The sequence below is a fragment of the Paroedura picta genome, chromosome 4, assembly GCF_049243985.1.
Source record: "Paroedura picta isolate Pp20150507F chromosome 4, Ppicta_v3.0, whole genome shotgun sequence".
NCBI lineage: Eukaryota > Metazoa > Chordata > Lepidosauria > Squamata > Gekkonidae > Paroedura > Paroedura picta.
In genome coordinates, this window is record NC_135372.1 from 57852059 (window position 1) to 57867292 (window position 15234).

The 15234-nt window shown below is 41.8% G+C and overlaps 1 long non-coding RNA gene across 1 annotated transcript in view; it reads left to right on the forward strand.

Annotated features, from left to right (window-relative positions):
- The first annotated feature begins 4013 nt into the window (after nucleotides 1–4013).
- Nucleotides 4014–15234, forward strand: part of LOC143835418 (uncharacterized) — a 58265-nt gene continuing 47044 nt past the window's right edge. The window contains exon 1 of the long non-coding RNA XR_013230137.1: nucleotides 4014–4152. This is a non-coding gene — a long non-coding RNA (uncharacterized LOC143835418). The remainder of the gene's footprint in view (nucleotides 4153–15234) is intronic.

Below are 15234 nucleotides of genomic sequence, written 5' to 3' on the forward strand. Positions count from 1 at the left end.
CCATGAAAACGCTGGAGGGCGTCACCCCAAGGGTCAGACATGACCCGGTGCTTGCACAGGGGATACCTTTACCTTTTTATAATATCACCTCTTCGTTGTCTTTTCTCCAGACCAAGCTCCTTCAACCTTTCCTCATACAACTTGGTTTCTAAACCCTTCACCATTTTTGTTGCCCTCCTTTGGACATGCTCCAGTTTGTCTATATCCTTCTTCAGTTGTGATCCTCAAAACTGAACACAGTACTTCAAGTGAAGTCTAACCAGAGCACAATCTAGATGCTATACTTCTTTTGATACAGCCCAAAATCCCACTTGCCTTTTTAGCAACTGAGTCACATTGATGGCTCATGTTCAGTTTTTGGTCTACTAAGACCCCTAGATCCTTTTTGCACATACTACTGCCAAGAAAAGTCTCCCCCATCCTATAATGATGCATTCGATTTTTCCTACCTAAATGCAGAATATTTATTACCATTAAAATTCATTTTATTCATTTTAGCCCAGTTTTCCAGCCTGTCAGGATCATCTTCTATCTTGATTCTGTCTTCTGCTGTACTCGCTACCCCTCCCAGTTTAGTATCATTTGCAAATTTAATAAGTACCCCCTCTATTTATTCATCCATCCAAATCATTTATAAATATGTTGAACGACACAGGGCTCAGGACATATCCTTGAGGCACTCCACTTGTTATTCCCCTCTAAGAGGATGACGAACCATTAACAAGCACCCTTTGGGTGCGATCTGTCAACTACTTATTGATCTCCCTAACAGTATAGGATCCATACCACATTTTACTTACTTACCAGAATATCATGTGGAATCTTATCAAAAGGTTATAGAAATAGAGATAAACTATGTCCACAGCATTCCCCTGATTTATCAAGGTAGTAACTTTCTAAAAAAAGAGAGAGATAAGGTTAGCCATCAGCTGCCTGTTAATATTAGTTAGATTTCTGTTTGCTGTGTGACACTTTTTAACAGCCCAGAAGTGATAGCTAGGATCTGGAATTTTCTCCTCTGAATGGGGTTAGCAGTGTAAAACAACTGCCCTCACTGGCTGTCAGAAATCATGGCAAGAGAAGAGGCTCCCTAAAATCTGGAGTGTTCCTCTATTTGTCCTCCCTAAAGGTCTCCCTAAAGGCCCTCCCTAAGATTTGTAGATCACCAGTTTATCAACCTAGGATTGCTAACCTCCAGGTGGGGCCTGGAGTTTTCCCTGAGTTACAAGTGATGACTGGGCTATAGAGATCCATGTCACTGGAGAAAATAGAAACTTCGATTGGTAGACTCTCTGGCATCGCATCATTAAGCTCTATCCCCTCTTCAAACTTTGTCTTCCCAGGCTCCACCCCAAATCTCTATAGATTTCCTAACCCGGAGCCCACAACTGTATGCCAGACTGGCTTAACTTTTTCCCTCTGTATTCTCTGATTCCTACATCTACTGCAGCCATTAAACAGAGTTTGTGGTTTTCAAAATCAAATTCTGGGCAAGTCCACACCCAATAAATATAGTGAAACACTTACCTTATGAAGAAACCATATTTTTGGCATTTTGCATGACATGGGCAACCTCCCGTGTCCATCCACCGAAGAAGAAGAAGAAGAAGAAGAAGAAGAAGAAGAAGAAGAAGAAGAAGAACTAAAGCTACACAGAAATACTAGTAGAAGAAGAAGAAGAAAAAGAAGAAGAGTTGGTTCATATATGCCGCTTTTCCCTACCCAAAGGAGGCTCAAAGCGGCCTACAGTCGCCTTCCCATTCCTCTCCCCACAACAGACACCCTGTGAGGTGGGTGAGGCTGAGAGAGCCCTGATATCACTGCTCAGTCAGAACAGCTTTATCAGTGCTGTGGTGAGCCCAGGGTCACCCAGCCGGCTGCATGTGGGGGAGCGCAGAATTCAACCTGGCATGCCAGATTAGAAGTCCGCACTACTAACCAAACTGGCTCTACAACAAACCTCAAGCAACATACTCCATTTAAAGTGCTAGTTGGGATATCATATAAAGTGGATTACCCAACCTAAAAAATGTTGGGATATCATATAAAGTGGATTTCCCAACCTAAAAAATGTGAGCTACAGGAGAACAACCAGCAGGCCACGCGCTAAAGAAATGTATGGAGGTGAAGAAGTGTTATCTCCGCCTCCAATGACCCACCCTCGCACCCGCGTCCCTCTTCCTTCTCCTGGGGACCTTTCTTTTAGAGCAAACTGCTTGGAGCAATGAATATGCATTCCATCATGCAGGTAAAGCTAAAAAGAATTGTCCCCCAAAGAATGCCTCTCTAAAGCCCCCCCCCAAAAAAAATCAGGAATGAGATTAATTTTTTTTAAGATTCCAGACTTGTGATTCCATAAGAGGTAGCAGTATAAAAATGCATTAGATGCATAGGCATTTCAATGGAGAAGTTTTACTTAAAATCGCAGGCCCGTTAAAACATTGTGAAAGAGGATTGGATGCCTGGCTTGATTGACAGGCGGAAAAGAGTCACGCGTAAAATGCGTTGCTCTCTTCCGACATTTCAAGCAGTGCTTGCGGAGTGTAAGAAGTGTGAGAAGGTGGCAGACGGAAGCGAGAGAGTTAGAAGGTAAGGAATGGCCGGAGGTGTGATAATTTTTAGCGCTACGCCATTTTGCTGGCATAGTGCCATTTATTTCAATGTGTGGTTATGCCCGTAATATTATAATGTGGTCAAGTTTGAAGTGCTGTTTTTCCTCCCTGCCTCTCTTAGTCATTTTCTTTTCCAAATGCCTTCTTCTTTTGCCAAACTGCATTAGGGCTGAAGCCCCAGTCCTAATCAATTACTTCCCTATCCCCTCCCTCAACACAGTGTTTTAGACCAGGGGTAGTCAACCTGTGGTCCTCCAGAGGTCCATGGACTCCAGAGGTCCATGGACTACCTGCGGGACTGCTTGGTTGCTTATGCCCCCTGCAGGGCACTCCGCTCTGCGGGTATGAATTTACTGGTTGTCCCGGGCCCACGGGATGTTCGCCTGGCCTCGACCCGGGCCAGGGCCTTTTCAGTCCTGGCCCCAACCTGGTGGAATGAGCTCCCAGAAGAGCTAAGGGCCCTGCAGGATCTACCAGCTTTCCACAGGGCCTGTAAGACGGAGCTCTTCCGCCAGGCATATGGTTGAGGCCAGGGCAGTTCTCCCACTAATCCATCAGAGGATCCCCTCCAATATTGAGATCTCTAACACCGAGATCATGGTTAGATGTATTGTATTGGTGCCACCCTCTTCTGAACATTATTCTCTCCACCAGGCTGAACTAAGATCAGAATTGTGACCACCGCCGCTATATGTTATGTGATATGTTATATGTAACTTTTAATTGGGGTTTTTATGGGGATTTTATTGTGTTTTAACTATTTATGTTGTAAACCGCCCTGAGACCTATTGGGAGAAGGGCGGTCTAAAAATTAAATAACAATAACAATAACAATAACAATAACAATAACAATAACAATAACAATAACAATAACAATTCCCATGAGCCCTTGCCAGGAAAAGCATGGGAATTGTAGTCCATGGACCTCTGGAGGACCACAGGTTGACTACCCCTGTTTTAGACCTCAGAATCATTATTGTTCAGGAACACGCCAACATTTTTGATTGACTCACACATTCTACATGTTGAGCGACTGTTACAAGCAATTAAATGAATCTGGAAATTAGCTAGGCAAGCCAAAGGCTTAAGTCCCTCTACAAGGATTATGAAAAAGACAATAAGTGTTTGAGCTGGTTTGATAACTTTGTTACAGCTAGTGTGAGTTATTTAAAAAGTGAATGCAACAAATGGTCTAAAGATATGTTGCTTGTAAAGTTTAATTTTTAATCTCTATGCAAGATGAGGTTTCTGAAACTTGCTTACAAGTTTTGCCTTGCTCTGCTGAAATCGAAAATGGCACACAAGTGCCATATGATTGAAATGGCTATAGACTAGTGGGAAGTTTTGATTCTGTACAGTTCTGTATTATATTGTTAAAATATGTTGCTCACAATTCTTTACAGGCATTCTTGAGCTCGTTGATTCCAGTAGGCACAAGTGTTTCTTCTGTACGATGCTGTGTCCAAAGCAAGCATTTTAGAAATGAAACAAAGAAGTATCTCGAATCAAATCAACAACTTCCTTAGCCTGATTACTCAGAGTAAGTGCTGCTATAAACGCAACTTTTATTTAATTTAAAACATTTTATAATTAAAATGTGCCTATGGATTATGATTTTTAATTTCAAAATCAATCATAAATTAATTTAGTAGTTATTTTTCCTATCATCCAAGTGTAAAATTTTATATTTTACTACTATGGTAACATAAAGAACCATTAATTTTGGATTTGAAAGCCTATACACTGATGAATTTGTAATTCCCTCATGCACATGGTTGAAGGGATTTTTTTTCTAAAGCATGTCTAATACTGTAGAAGATCTGTCTTAGTGTTTGATGATAATTAGCTACAAAATTAGCCAGCTAGAAATGTTATTTATCAAAACACCACTGAGTCCTGGAAAGATGGAGTGTTTGCAAACACAGACAACTCAGTTGTATGAGGTTTGAATGACAAAGTATTGATTAAAAGTCTCCGTCAATTATGTTTTTCAGTTTGAAAAAGGTAATGCAGACGTACTTATGTTCCTTGTGTGACATGAAACTATACACAAATAGTCCCCCCCCCCCCAAAAAAAAAATCCCTGGCTTTGATTCTGCTTTCACTTGCTAACAGAAGTAGATGAAATGAGGTTACTTTTGTTTATTTAGGTATACACATTGTATGCATTAAAGAATTATTGCCCCTATCTATGCATAATCCAAACCAATTACTCAGATCCATGGCAAATAGAAGAATGTGCACTAAAACATATGGTCCTCCAGATGTCCATGGACTACAATTCCCATGAGCCCCTGCCAGCAAACACTGGCAGGGAGTCATGGGAATTGTAGTCCATGGACATCTGGAGGACCACAAGCTGACTACCCCTGCACTAAAGTCATCTACTTCCCCAGTCCCTCTTCTCAACACTATCAGACTGAGGCTATATGGGTACATGTATGTATGTATACTTTCATTCCCAGCTGGATGCTTGTAATTTCTCATCCCAATGGAAATGCAAGCTCAGAGCCTCATATGCCCCCTAGATAGAATTCAGCAAGGGTATGCAACAGTGTCCTCCTACGGAATAATAAAACGGGGGCAAATCTTTTTGATAGATATTGCTGAGATTCTACTGCAGAGCAAAAGGTGTTTAGCTGGAAGATGTGGGGAAGGCCTGGCACTGAGTTTGCCACTTGACAACTCCAATGCCCAGTTTTATTTACACATCTCATTAGTGCCTTTTTATCACATGTGGCAGAAATGTGCTAGGGCTCAGTGCTTTTGAGATTAGTGGTGGAACTTTCCTCTGCGCCTGAAATGTTACCGTTTAAAATGGGCAGGTAAAGATTTCAGGCAGGCTAAAGAAAATAGCTGAAACAAAGCAGAAATAAACACACATGGTAGTGTGTTAAACACAAGGGATGGGACATGAGCTTGATTCAGGAAAGCAGCCATTTACAGTGGCCTTCACGTCTTACCTGATCATTATTCTTGTGCAGCTGCCAAAGTGCCTCGTTTATGCACAACAAAAGCATGTGGAACTAAGAGCAGACTCAGAGCTGGAAAGTGCTCAATCATGGCTTATAAAAGTGCTGAGTCATTATAGACTTCTATCAGAAACCCACTTCACAAATGTGCTGAGTCATGATTGGAAGTTGTCCATTGCAATTTGCAAAACTAGGTAGTCGTGGGAAGCTGGAGCTATACACTGCAAAAGCGATGCATCAATCTCAGTCTGTTTGGCACATTATACGTCTGATTCTAGCAGAGTTTTCACACTGTAATTCCAAGTCATGCCATACATAAGTGTCATTGAGTGCTGCAATATACTGAATTAGGCCTTGCAAAGGGTCACTCACAGAAAGTGCTAAGCAATGTTCTGCAAAAGTTCTGAGATAATGCACACAGTTTTGAAGCAAGTACCACATTTTGCTTTGGAAAAGTGCTAAATGATGCTTTAAATGTGTTGACTGCTAAGCAGGTTATTCGACTGAGCCATGCCTCCTCCCAACAATACTGCAAATTTGATCCTTATTGTGACAACCCTAGCTTACCACAGGAGGCCCACATTTATCTCCCTTTTTACTGATGTATGGCTATTTTTCCCCTTTTTCTGCTTGTTTTTCTGCTCTCCGTATCTCTCCACCGCATGCCCTTCTTTCTTCTAAACTAAAAAAAAAGCCAATGGTGATGGTGCCATTGATGTGAGGGAGCATGACCCAATGTCTTAGAACACTTCTAAATGTAGACCAGTTGGAAACTAGTATGTCATAGCTTTCCCCAAAGAAGCCTAACAAATGTGGTTTTGCCAGAATGCTGTTAAGTCATTTTCTGAATCCTTTCACAGAACACTTCCAAGTGTTCCTTGTTAATGACTCATGCTGGTTTAATAAGGTCAACATTGGGGGAAATGAGTCATTTAGCCATGCCATCAAAGGGTTCTGTTGAAACACATCTTCAATGAACAACCTGTGGGATCAGCAGGAGCTATTTGTTTCCAAACTGTTTCTGAAAGATCCAAGATAAAATTCTGAATGGTGTGATCAAATACCAAAACCCTGATATTTCTCTGACTTATCTTTGGGGCCTGGTTTACTTCCTTGTCCATTAGCAAAAGGTCACATGGGAGCAAACTTAGCCATGGGACATCTGTGGTGGCTTGATGACAGCTGCATGCCCTTACCTGCCTTGCACTAAATCAGGCTTTCTCAACTAGGGATTTGTGAAACCCTGTGGTTTCTTGGTGTGCCTGGAAGGGTTCCCTGAATGGGAGGGAGTTAATTGATTTTTAAATATATTTTTAAAATTTGTTAAACATTTATTGAGTGATATGATCATGTTTGGCCATGTTGACCCACCTTCACATCCCAAAACGACCAATGATGGGCCTGGAGGGGATGGAGAGAGGCCCCTTGTGGGTGTGTACACAGCAGTATAACTTACTTAGCTGAGCCTCTTCTCGTGATACACCGGTGACCTAAGGTAGTGTACTGTAACAACGTACAATGTTTTTGGTTGGTTTTTCAGCCAGACATGCCTAATCTTGACCCTCCCAATTTCTAGGGAAGTTCTTTGCAAAGGAAATTATTTTAGAAAGAAAGATCCCAGCCAGTGGCTTCTCTATATGAGCGATACATGAATTTCATCCTTGTGCACTCAGGGAATAAGGATTTCAGATCTCTCCAGCTTTCCATGACTGTAAAAGTATGTGTAACATGTAGTTCTTCTCCTCTTGCACTCCAGAACTTCCTGGGTGGTATTTGTAAACCAAGCTTTATTGTGACATTTCATTATAAAACTAAGTGGAAAGTCATTTTAACAAATACAGATGATTATGGATATGTCTGTGCACCATGCAGATCAAAAGACAGTTTTAATCATTACACCCCATTTTAATTACTACTTGACACATTGTCTCTATTGTCCTTCTACTAGTCCCGCTTTTGAATGAAATATTAAAGACGAGTCACAGCTGAAAATGTGTGCAGTCGACAAAAGGAAATGGCTTTGAATTCTTTGCATTGATTTATTGTCCATGATTTTTATGAATATTTATTTGCCATATCGAAAGCAATTCATTGAAGAGAAAACATGACGACTTGTTAACAGAATATTTGCATACACTAATGGTTAAAGGGAAGGAAGATGGGGAAATAATGTAATGTGCTACAATTCTGTGGATGTTACATTTTCTCCTGTTTACTATAGCTAATTCCAAATGTCTAACATATAAAGGAGGAGAGTAAAGCCTGACTTTCAAACAAAGCCATTTATAGGATATTGTCCCATTCACTTGTATTAGAAAATACATCATTGGTTTAACCCTGCTTTTTAATGTAATCTGTCTGTGTAGGTACTACACACTGGCTTCCCAAAGACTTCATCTGGTTATTCTACCTTTCCTTTTCTCTGTATGCAGCAGATCCCAGACACAAAGAGAGTACCCTCTGTTTCTGTTGAAGCCATTTAAGAGATTTGAGGGAACTCTGCAGCATGCAAGAATGGTGCCTTCTGTTATAAACAATGAACCAGAAGCCTCCTTTCTCTGGTTTATTAACAAACATATGAAATAACTTGTAGGGTTTGATCCACTGTCCAAAACTAAAAATTTCACTGATAGGCCTGAAGCAAAACTTGTAAAGCAGTTTGTCGAGGTTCCTGCTGGTTCCTGGTCAGAGCAAAAAGCAGGGGTTTAAAGGGAGAGATTCTCTAAACCTATATTGTCTGCTCCAGCAGAAAGTTGCAGAACAGCGAGGCGGATGGGAGTGCTCTTCACCATTCAGTTGTTTTAGGTTTACTTCTGCTGTCCCTTTTTTAGTTTAAAGAGACTGCAAAAGAAAGCTGGAAATCAAGGAACAGCCTGTCCACGGTCAGGTGCTACATCAACAGGGGAAACCCCATCTGTTGTCTCAGGATACCTCCCAGACTTCTCATTGGGAACTCACCCAGTATTCTAGTGGAGGAGGAAGCTGGTGAGATGAAAGCATCAGCCAGCTGAGGCAGTTGGTGAAATGCAGTACAGCCACAATACAGCAGCCAGGCCTACCACAGAAGCCTAGGGCAAGAGAGATGGCACTGGCAGGGAAGGACGCCATTGCAGCCTTGGGACCACAAAAGCCCAGCAGCAAGTGAGCTGGCCACTGGGAACTGCCAACTCAGGCTAGAACAGCCTCATTCCCTGCTGGCACCACCCTCTCCCCCTGCTCGAGAGGTGGACCCAGTTGCCATGGCCCTGCTGCCACTGTGCAGCTTGCTACAGCCATCTCCTCCACTTTCTCCACCTCCGGTCTCCTCCTCTACAGGTCTCCTAGGTGAGTCCCTGCAGGGAGGTGAGCTGCCAGGCTTTTCCAAATCACCAGGTTATGAATGTTTGCTTTTCCTTTTGAAGCATCACCCAACCACTTACAGGTTGCTCCCCATTTCCTGACTTTCTTGTACAGTTCTTTGAAAGTTTGAAAGGGCTGCACAAGAAGGCCCAAAACAACTGAGCACTCTTGCCGCTCAGCTGTTTTTGCTTTCTGAAAGCCCTGTTTAAAGGGACTGCAGTTCCTTTAAACGAGGTTTGCTAGCTCTACAAGCCACAAATCAAACTGGTTCATCAGAGAGTGATCCAATTTGGTTCAGTTTATGGCTTGGTTTGTTTTCTGACCCCAAAAGCAAATACACTCTTCTAAGTACATTGAAGGCAGTGGGTTTAGATGGGTATAACTCCGGTTAGGAATGTACTCTTATACTCTTACTTATCTAATTGGACATAATTTTAAATCATTTCTCCCATTGTAATGTATTTTAAATCCTTTAACTTTGATTAAAATACCATTAAATTGACAGCAAAAAGACTATTCCTTATTGGCAATTCAATTAAAGCCAACATTAGATTTGCCTTAAAGAATATAGGAAGACAGCATAGATGCTTAATATGGTTCTGATGTTTACATTTGTTCTGGGTTGACACTTGTTGCTCTTGATCTGGCTAGGCGTGCCTTTAATATGCTCTGAGCCTCTACTCAGCATTCCATAATCAGACATTTCCCACTCCAGTAACAGACCCACACAAAATGTTTTAATTACTCCTAGGATTTAGTGCACGTAAATACTCTCACAGCATCTTTGCTTACGTTTTAATTCTACATTTTTTTACAACAACAGTTAATACAAGAATACCCAACTTCATTATTTATATTCCACACTTATGGTTGATCAAATTCAGTGAGCAAAGTATTTTATTTTACTCAATGCAATGCATGCAAAGTATTTTATTTTACTCAAAAGTAAGCAGGTTGACATGGCAAGGAGCGTCCTCTCTGAATCAGTTCAAAACACCCATATTCATAGGACCTCAAGTTCATCTTTTAACATTAGCTAGCTGTCCAACCTTGTAGGGTTCACAAGGTCATTTCATAGGACTGGGACAATGTACAAGATCATCCATACACATGTACTCCCTCAAATTATTCAGACCTTTTGTTAATATGTTCTCATTACTTCTGATCAGATCCTTCTGCATCCTAATGATGACAACTTTCTCATATACCCAGGATACCTCATCTTTCATATGGCATCATTCTTTCCTTGTTCTCGCCACATTCATTCAAGCATTTCTTGCTCCTGGATTCAAGACATAAGTATGTATTTCTATTAACTATTAAAATCTATGCCATTGTTTGCAAGGTACTCATAGTGACATTTTCGTGACAGCACGTGCTTCTTGCAACTTCCATGCTGCTCTAATCAAGGACGCTTGATTCTCTGTGACACACAGGGAAGTATTTTTGGCTGCCCATCCAACTCAGACCTTGGCCTGCAGAGAGCCGTCTATCATTTTAGCCAAAGCCAGAACAGACTTCTTATATTTAGTCCTCAATCCACACAACATTCCTCCCAAGCTGTTGCTCTGAGGAAAGTAGACTGACGTGGTGGTACATTTAAATATTCATACTCTGAGGCTTTGGAAGTTTCAATTCTAGATGCAATTGTAAAAAGGAAGCTGAGTTTTCTTTTTCAGCCAGGCGGACAATCAGATGCTTCCAGCTGCTCTATCCACATTAACCTTCGCGTGCTAGATTATGTATGATGTAGCCTTTTATTAGAGAAATGTCTTAGGCCCTGCACAGGGGGTGTCTCTTGCATGGTTGCGCACTCAGTCACCATGCATGCAGGAAGACAAAGCATGTCGGCTGCCATCACACAAATCTTTTCTTGCACAAAATTTATGAAGTACCCTGTTGCTCCTTAAATCATAAGGTGCATTTAGATGCTGGAGGGGGAGACGAGGGAGGCAGGAGATATTTGTGGAGTCAACTTTCTGGAGCATCCCCAGGAAGCTGGTGCTTATGCTACTGCAGATTAGCATTGTAACTTGATCATGTTCAAAAGAAAATAAATGTGGGAGGGAGAGGAGAGGAGGGGAGGAGAGGCGGAGGGGGAGGGCAGGAGGAGAGTCGGATTATTGGTTGGAGTTGATATCTCATCATTTGAGGCAGGAAATGGAAGGGGAAGCCAACTCCACTCTTGAGCTTCCTCATTGGGTAAATGTGAATTCCCTGCTAGGGGATGGGGAGGAATCCAGTTTTAACAGCATTCACAAAATACACAGTAAACAGGGAGTGCATGCAGATATGTATCTGATTAGCAAGATTTCAGTACAATATGCTTGTGATACTGCAGAAAATTAAGGCAACCGTTGTGCCATTTTTGGAGGGTGTGGAAATAGTCTTAGAAAGGGCTGATGGCCTTTATCTCTACCAGTATCACCAGTGTATATTCCAGATGATATAGCCTTCATAGAATCATAGAACCATAGAGTTGGAAGGGGCTGTGCAGGCCATCTAGTCCAACCCCCTGCTCAACGCAGGATTAGCCCTAAGCATCCTAAAGCATCCAAGAAAAGTGTGTATCCAACCTTTGCTTGAAGACTGCCAGTGAGGGGAAGTTCACCACCTCCTTAGGCAGCCTATTCCACTGCTGAACTACTCTGACTGTGAAAATTTTTTTCCTGATATCTAGCCTATATCGTTGTACTTGAAGTTTAAACCCATTACTGCGTGTCCTCTCCTCTGCAGCCAACAGAAACAGCATCCTGCCCTCCTCTAAGTGACAACCTTTCAAATACTTAAAGAGGGCTATCATGTCCCCTCTCAACCTCCTTTTCTCTAGGCTGAACATTCCCAAGTCCCTCAACCTATCTTCACAGGGCTTGGTCCCTTGATGTTGCTCCGTCCTTGAAAAGTGCAAGGTCAGAATTCTGAGTCTTGGGCACCAGTACTCTTGCAGCTACTTTATTTTACTGAGTGTGGAAATTCTTGATTCACAAGTATGTTTTGTTTTACACAGCAGTCCATCAGTGCCAGGGGAAAACGGGGGTTGACTAACTACAGAATACATGCTGAGTCATATTTAAGGTCATTATATTAAAAACCAAAGAGAAATATAACATCAGTATATGAAAATAGTTCAAATCTGATGCCTTTGAATATATTTCTTACATGTTGATTAAAAGTGATAGCGCCATTTAGATCAAATAAAAGTGATTTTATAGCTGGCAAGGGCCACCAGGTTTAGAAATGGGAACTATTAGACCTGTACATTGTTGAAAGGGAAGAAGGCAACAGATTGGCTCCCCTTGACCTGTTAGGGAAATCAAGGTCCTTGGTGAAGCTGTCACTTTGTTCAGACAACAGAAGTCTCAATGCAAGTCCCACATTGCATCAAAACATGGGTCCTCGACCTATGACTAAGTCTAGTTCCAATTAAAGCCTTGCCTGGTCTGGAATCATAGAGTTGGAAGGGGCCATATAGGCCATCTAGTCCAACTCTCTGCTCAGTGCAGGATCAGCCTAAAGTAGCCATGATAAGTATCTGTCCAGCCACTGTATAAAGCCTGCCAGTGAGGGGGAATTCACCACTTCCTTAGGCAGCCTATTCCACTGATGAACTACTCTGACTGTGAAAATTTCCCCTTGATATCTAGCAAGTATTGTTCTTCATATACTTTAAACCCATTACTGCAGGGCCTATGCTGCCAATAGGAACCATTCATTGCCCTTCTCAAAATTAAAACCTTTCAAATACATAAAGAGAGCAATCATGTCCCCTCTAAACCTTCTCTTCTCCAGGCTGAACATTTCTAAGACCCTCAGCCTTTCCTTATAGTGCTTGGTTCCCAGGCTTGGGATTATCCTTGTTCCTCTCCCCTGTACCCTCTCAGTTTTGTCCGTGTCCTTTTTGAAATGGGCATCCAGAACTGCACACACTACACCAGATGCAGTCCTAGAAGGCCTCCAAATCTTCAACAGGTCCTATCAGCACCCCTCTTTAATCAGTACCTCATTGAGTTTAATGAGCAACAAGGTGGCTGTGAGATACACAATATGTTGCATTTCAGGCTTATGACCAGCAACTTGCTTTTGAATAGTTGAATACCACTTGACCACATGCACACAGCACTGACCGTGATGAGTCTCACACTGGATGTGGAAATAGTTCTGGGGCAAAGAAGATTCTGTCATGTCTGCCACATAGAAATAAGATAGTTATTTACTGCTGCATTTCCCCAGCAGATTAGAATACTGAGAAAATTTCATCCAAACTCTTAGCCATATTTGGAGTAGAAAGAGCCAGACAACATCATAACCCAGAGAAATAAGACTGACAGAATGACATCATAGAGAAGGGCAAGAGTAGAGAACTGAGTGCAGTCATATTGCACTGGGATTTATGAAGGTGCAGGAAGACACCAGGAACAAAAGCCACCATGACCTCCGCAGAGCTGGCAAGGATGAAAATGAAGCAGTGCTTTGATCAAAGTGCAATGCGATGCAATAACTTCATAGAATATTAGCCAACGGAGCTTGGGAACACATGCTGAAGGCACATGTCACAGAAAATTATGATAAAAGTTTATACTTAGGGCCTCTTTGCTTTGCTTAGCTCATATGCAATCATTTATATGGTAATTCTGATTCATTCGCTATGTGTCTTTCTATCAGCATGGAGGGTTATTAAGTACAAAGCTAATAGCAAGTTGCCCAGGTCATCTGCCGCAGAGTAGTTCAAAAACATGTCATACGTCAATGACTGGCAGTTATTACTTGACTGTTTCTATTCAAAAAGCAGAATTCAGCAGTTACTATGGGACGGATCCAACTTGCTACAAGTCAGAACAAATGAAAAGTGGGCATCTTGGGCTCATAAAGGGCAGCAGATTAGGTAGAAAGACATTGATGTACGTACATGCATGTATTTCTGTGGGACAGAGAGATTTCAGGAGAAGGTGAAAGACCACATGTTGTCTTCCAATTGAAAAAAATCTCTCAGATACATTAATATGTTTTTCCTTTACTAAACAGCTGATGTGATTGTTCATCATTACAAACTCAACAATTTAAACATTTGAAGACTCTCACACATTTCAGAAAGTGGAAAAAAGGGTTGATTCGCATACATGTTTCTTCCTCTGTGTTTTCTGTCTGTCCTGTAGTAATGTGAAGGACTCTGATATAAAACACCTTCTGTGATCCTACACAAAGGTGGCAGCAATTCTCATTAAAGCAAATGCAGAATTCGTATAACTGCAGCAATTGCTGTTAGTTGGATCTATGACCACGCATCATGTTTGCCTATGCAAAAATTTGCCTGAGGAAGATCAGAATGGCTTGTACTTTAGGACCCAGGTCTGAAACAGCCTTTTGAAAGTTTCTACCAGAAATAAAATACATTAATGTAACACAGGTGTTTGCGAGCTCATGTATAGTACAGATCCAATTCCTATTGAGTGTACATTTGGAAGCAAAGCTGGTCCTTTCTATTGTATTATGTGACTTGGCCCGAAGACTCATAGTAAACATAACTTCCTAATTTTTCTGTTGGGCTAATAATGATACCATCCAGAATTGCCCCCATATCCTAAAGCTCCCTAGCTCTTAGCTATGTCCCTGTCCTCAAGATGCTCTAGGCAGCACATGGAGTTAAATCTCATATAGAGTTTCTGTGGGCAGGAGGAAGAGGGCATTGTTTTCTTTCCTCCAGTTCTCTCCTCCATCTGCAGACCTCAGACTGCTGTTCTTGGAGAATCTCCTGTACCTCCAGAGCAAAATTTGGGGACAGATTAGACTAGAGGAGGCGGCGGCAAGGAAGTCATACTCTGCAGATGGAAATTCCTTCCAACTACAGACATTTATGATGGATTAAAGCCTATGTGTCCCTCCTTTATCCTAAAAACAACCCTGTGAAGTGGACCAGATTAGGGAGTGGTGACCTATAAGGTCATGCATGTCTTCATGAGTGAGTGGCGATATTTACTTCAGTCTCCCCATTCCAATTCAGCTATTAAACTATATTGGTCCTAGAAATAGCAATGGCAAAAGTGTATGTAGAATGTTAGGTCAGTGGTCTCAGACTGGATCCATAAGGATGGTCTTGGATAAAGCCAACTGGATGTAGTGGTTAGAGTGCTGACTTCTAATCTGTTGAGCCAGGTTTGATTCCCCACTTCCCCACATGCAGCCAGCTGGATGACCTTGGGCTCACTACAGCACTGATAAATCTGTTTTGACTGAGCAGCAATATCAGGGCTCTCTCAGCCTCACCTACCTCACAGGGTGTCTGTTGTGGGAAGAGGAAAGGGAAGGCAATTGTA